The sequence below is a fragment of the Vicugna pacos genome, chromosome 1 (genome assembly GCF_048564905.1).
Source record: "Vicugna pacos chromosome 1, VicPac4, whole genome shotgun sequence".
In the NCBI taxonomy this organism is placed as follows: Eukaryota; Metazoa; Chordata; class Mammalia; order Artiodactyla; family Camelidae; genus Vicugna; species Vicugna pacos.
Genome location: NC_132987.1, coordinates 28,198,689 through 28,204,688, shown reverse-complemented (window position 1 = coordinate 28,204,688; position 6,000 = coordinate 28,198,689). Strand labels below are relative to the sequence as shown.

The following is a 6,000-nucleotide window of genomic DNA, read 5'->3' as shown; positions in this document are numbered from 1 at the left end:
CCAAACTTAAAGAAGGAATCAGATATCCAAGTACAGGAGGCTCAGAGGGTCCCAAACAGGAAGAACCCAAACAGACTCACACCAAGACATATCATAATCAAGATGGCCAGAGTCAAGGAGAAAGAAATGATCCTAAAGGCAGCAAGAAAAAAACAAAGAGTGAGTTACAAGAGAACCCCCATAAGGCTCTCAGCGGATTTCTGTACACAAACACTACAGGCCAGAAGGGAGTGGCAAGATATATTCAAAGTCCTGAATGAAAAAAGATGCATCCTAGGATACTCTTTCCAGCAAGGCTCTCTTTCAGAATAGAAGGAGAGATAAAGAACCTCACAGACAAGCAAAAACTAAAAGAGTTTAGCAACACTAAACCCATGCTGAAAGAAATATTGACAGGTCTACTCTAAATAGAAAAGAAGCAGGATGCTACAAAAATGAGAAACTCATAACTGGAAAGGAGATAAGTGCCATGAATTACAAAAATAATAAACACAAAATTGTAAAAGAAGACAACTAAATCATTAAGAGTGGGAGAGGGAAGCAAGGAAAGCCACTGTGGAAAACAGTATGGAGATTCCTCAAAAGACTAGGAATAGACTTACCATGTGACCCAGGAATCCCACTCCTGGGCATATATCCAGAGGCAACCCTACTTCAAAAAGACAGCTGCACCCCAGTGTTCATAGCAGCAATATTCACAATAGCCAAGACATGGAAACAGCCTAAATGTCCATCAACAGATGATTGCATATCAAGAAGATGTGGTATATTTATACGATGGAATACTATTCAGCCACAAAAACCGACAACATAACGCCACTTGCAGCAACATGGATGTTCCTGGAGAATGTCATCTTAAGTGAAGTAAGCCAGAAAGAGAAAGAAAAATACCATATGAAATCACTCATATGTGGAATCTAAAAAATAAATAAATAAATAAATACAAAACAGAAACAGACTCATAGACATAGAATACAAACTTGTGGTTGCCAAGAGGGTGGGTGGTGGGAAGGGACAGATGGGGAATTCAAAATTTGTAGATACTGACAGGCATATGCAGACTAGATAAACAAGATTATACTGTATAGCACAGGGAAATAAATATAAGATCTTGTGGTAGCTCACAGTGAAAAAAATGTGACAAGGAATATATGTATGTTCATGTATAACTGAAAAATTGTGCTCTACACTGGAAATTGACACAACATTGTAAAATAACTATAACTCAATTTAAAAAAGTTAAGGAAAATAAAAAGTATGAGAATAGTTGGAAGGGTTTATTCCTGCAGCTAAATAAACCCTGGCAGTCACCCTGCTACTGAGTGCAAACTCGTTCTGCTCACTGCATGACAAGCCAGTACATGAGGAAATGAGGTTTTAGGGCAAGGAACAACAACTTTTGGAAAGGCAGCAGACTGAAAAGATGGTGGACTAATGTCCTAGAGAATTATCTTACCCAAGTCAGAATTCAGGCCAATTTTATACTAAAAGGGTAGGGGCTGTGGTTGGTTTTTTCAAAGTTCTTGGTGTCAGAATCCTTTGTTCTTGAAGCTGTCTCTTTAGGTCAGTAAACTGCCAACAAGACAAATGTTATTCTCTGTTCTGCAAATTTTTATCTCTATGTGAATGGAAAGTATCATACCTTTAGAGATCAGAGCTTTAAGAATGGGCTATTCTGTATATTCCAGGCTATTCACAACATTTTTTTTACCAAAGGTGCAGAACCAGCATGACTAAGCACAGGCAACAGAGCACAGGGTTAGAGCTAAAGGAACAGATCTAATATGGAGTCAGATTTATTCTTCCCTCTTACAACTCTAATTACTACTATTGTCTTCCCTAGAACTGCTCCAGCTCCCATATATTTTAAAGTGTCATACCATGGATTTCCTTTTACTTCAATACTATTCCCAAAGTCTTACCAAAACGTAGTAGTGTGTTTTTTGTTTTTTGCTTTTCCCATAAATCTAGCCATAGTCAGGTTCTTTTGCTGGCTTTCAATACTATCTACTAGATACAATCCATATGTGGGGTGGGAACATGTAGACTATATTTCCTGTTTTCTTCCAAGGTAAAGAGACTGAACCACAGAGATTAAGTAGTTCCTGCTGACCAGATCCAAAGTCCATACTGTTTCTTCTGACAAACACAATATATAAATTAAACATATCATTGCATCTTCATGAATATTTTTTCAAACAGCTTTACCAAGAACTATGATTACTTCTGACTTCTTGACATACGAAAAGATTTAATTTCTCTTTTAGAAACATAATGGTGCTGCAATAATTCCATCCAGTCAGAAAAAAAAAATGTATTTTGTCCCAAATAAGCAAAAGCCACTCAATTACTAAACAAATCTTTAAATTAATTTCTCCCCTTTTCTTGTTTTTATTTTTAGAAAGATCTGTGCATACACAGAAGCATAAAAAGTAAGTAATTTAATTCTAAAAGGAACGTTCAAGATATTTTTAGTTAAGAACGTAAAAGTGGAATTTTAGATTTGTATGTTCTGAGACTGTCTAATATTGACAATGAAATAAACATCAGGAAATATTTTAAACAATAATGACTGAGAATTTTCCTCAACTAATGTCAGACACCAAATAATAAATCCAGAAAGCACTGGTCAAGAACAATGCCCAAAAAACTACACTTTAGGCATATAATTTTCAAACTACAGAAAATCAAGCATTAAAAAAAAAAATCTGAAAGAAGTCAGGGGAAAGAAAAAAGTAAAACTCACTTATAGAGGAAAAAAGATTTACTTCTGACTTCTCTTCTGATGTAAAGAAGAAGAAACCATGTTAATAAGAAAAGAATGAAGTGAGATATTTAAAATATGGAGAGAGAGAGAAAAGAAAAACACCAACCTGGAATTCTGCACCCTGAAATTATTCAATAGTGAAGGAGAAATATCTTTTCAAACAGAAATTGAGAGAATTTGTTGCCAATAGACCTGCCTTGTAAGAAATGCTAAAAAGTTCTTTAAAGATAAGGTCAGGAACTCACATCTACATAAAGTAGAAGCATAGAAGTAGGAATAAGTAAAGGTAAAATTAGAACTTGGTATGCTTCCCATTTTCCCTGCCTCACTCAGCACTTCCTTTTCCTCATTGGCCCTGATCTTTTCCCCAGGTAGGCAGCTAAACTCTTCTTTTCCCATTGTCTCAAAGATGTGAATTTCCTATGACAATCACTTTTTACCCTATAGGTCAAAGAATCAAAGTGAGAGTTCTTCTGGTTAAGTATGTTCACTTATATGATGATCCAAGAAACAAAGGAATAAGTAATGAGAATATAAGTGAATCCACTGAACTCATTGTAAGATAGACTTGGGCCAAAACACTGATTATTATCTAATCCCTGCTGTAAATGGGTGGTGAGCAGGGGAAGGTGATGCCATGATGGTGCTTTGGGTCCCCAGATATGAGTGTCAGCTCAGAATCTATATCAAACATCCCATGGAACATTTGGATATTTCCCTTTCCTCAGTGTAGTTATTCAAGCAAATAATCATATGTCCCTTTGGGCAAGGACTGGGAGATTCGATACTCAATACAAACACTAGCTGTGGCACCCCAGGGTCCTTCCTAAAGATCACCCAGTCTCTCTTTCAATATATAGTTTTGAATCTAAAAGGTAGTTAATTAAGCTAGCAATATATCAGGGATTATGATGTCCTATTAGAGCAGCTGACATCAGTCTTTATCTGTTTACTTCATCTTTATTTTACTGAAACTAGATAGGTATTCAAGAAAAACCCTGTGAGCTACCCACAAATCTTGTCCCTCAGAACTCCTTGGTCTCTTGGCCATTATTACTAATTTCTGTGGGTCAAAGCCCCCTAGTGACCAGTTTGGCATTGCTGATCATCAGAGTAGATATGTCCTTTTCTATGCTGATGAAGTGCTGCCACCTGGCTTCTATTATTCCACACTCACTGAGACTATGGAATCCAATATGGTCGTGTTTTAAAACTTCTAGACATTTTAATAGGTGTATAGTAGTATCTGTTTGTTTAATTTGTATTTGCCTAATAACTAATAATGTTAGTGAGTTTTCATGTACTTTTTTGATATCGTCTCCTAACAGAGTATTACATGGTAATTTTGTTCATTTAGGGAGGGGGAGGGAGTCCTTATCACAAGTCTATCCATATTTTTGGTGTAAAATAACAGAAAACGTCATGGAAAGTGTTACTGTTTATCTTGAAAATATGTATATACTGTGTTGATTCTGGGTGAGATTTCTTTTTTCTTTACAATCCCTCTATCAGATTGTCTATAATATATGCCATGTTCTTTTTTAATGCTTAGTCAGTAATAAAACTTCTGTTTTACTGTTGTGGAGACGTTTTATGAGTTAGGAGATTTTGTTTTGAGTTATATTTCTCTACCAATTCCGGTGACTAGAACAGGATGTCTGGGAGTTCCTAAATTAAGTGTACTCACTGAAGGTTTCTGGCCACACAATAGTCAGGGAAGATATTCTGAATTAGAAAAGTCTCTGTTCTAGCTCTTGCTCTTTTGGAATGATAATCAGATGAACCACCTGCTCCAAATTCAAGACTTTACTATGGAATAAGTATGGGTAGCATGGGCTCTAAAATCCTGTCAGGATTACCAGGTGGTTGGAAATTATGAAATGTCTTGAAGGGGAGCAGAAAATGCCACCCCAAAATACGCCTTTTTGGCATAAGGATTATTTTAGGCTGATTATGCTCTGAAAACCGAGTAGAAGTTCCCCCTTTGTATGAAATATTTACAAGAAAAATCTCCACTTGTAATGGTATCTCCCTCTCTGTACCAGGAAGAGGCAGATGACTAAATCTCTAGAAACTCTTACCTTAAATCTGCATAACAACCATACCCTGTTCACTGTACTTTTTCTGGTAACCTAACATAACTGGCTGTCTACTCCTCCACCCCGCACTTGGAGAGGGTACTTAAAGCAAAGGCTTGAGCCATTTACGGGATTTACTCATTTACCTGGCTGACTCTCATGTATAGAAGAGGTACACATGTTATTAAACTTCTATTTGATTTTCTCTGTTAATCTTTTATTACACATGAGGTCTCAGCCAAGAATCTAGAAGGATAGAGAGGAAGTTAATTTTCCTCCCCTACAGCCATGAATACTGCCTATAGGTCTTTCAATTAAAAAGTTAGTGTCTTTGTCACATTTGAAATGTGTGTGTGAGAATCCAGTTTTGCAGTTGCCTGAAGGTGCTTCCTTTGATTTGAATAAATTAACATATTTGCTGGGGTTTTTAAGACAGTCTTTATCTCAAGTAAATGAATCATTGGTATTTATGGAATAAAAATCATTCTAAGGAAAAAAAAAAACTAAAAAATGATTTACATAGCCAGAAGAAAAAAAACTGAGGAAAATGGAAGAAGAAATGTGAGATTTCAAGGCACTGGTCATTTCATAAAAAGCCTCCTCCTTCCTTATTGTCCGTTCTTCTTCTGCTCCTCCTGTGTCACTTTATTGTCCCAGCCTCAAACTGACTCCAGGGAACGGGGAGGCAATGATCTTCACGACACAGTTGCCTTTGTTAGGCAATGTCCCTGTAGAGAGGGACAGAAGGTCACAACTTCTCCAACTGGTAATCGATTATGTTCCCTGTTTGAGGACACAAGTTTGTGCACCTGGTGACTTAGGTCTGCGTCTTAGCTCAGATCTATCTCTGCAAGTCCCTTCTCAGCCACAAGCCATGTAGCTAGGAAAGCAGACGTAATGAAGAAGCCTGATGGTTGAGAACTTGGAGAAACCTGTGGCCCTAAGTGAAGGCAATAGGTTGGGAAGTTGCTGCATAGTCACTTGCCAAAAGGCAAAAGAACAAGGTGTTAGGTTGATAAACGTCAACACAGGAAGGAAACCAAAGTGCCATCTAATTTACATTTTTCTTGTCTTAATATGAAGAAAACAAGACCTTCCTATTCAGATCACCAGCAAAGCTGATGTCACTGAGATGCTACCCAGGGTAGTTCACGT

At 37.1% G+C, this 6,000-nt stretch overlaps 1 protein-coding gene across 1 annotated transcript in view; it reads left to right on the top strand.

Annotated features, from left to right (window-relative positions):
- The first annotated feature begins 2,417 nt into the window (after positions 1-2,417).
- Positions 2,418-6,000, top strand: part of IGSF10 (immunoglobulin superfamily member 10) — a 206,289-nt gene continuing 202,706 nt past the window's right edge. The window contains exon 1 of the transcript XR_012071801.1: positions 2,418-2,432. The gene's annotated coding sequence lies outside the window, so the exon portion shown is untranslated. The remainder of the gene's footprint in view (positions 2,433-6,000) is intronic.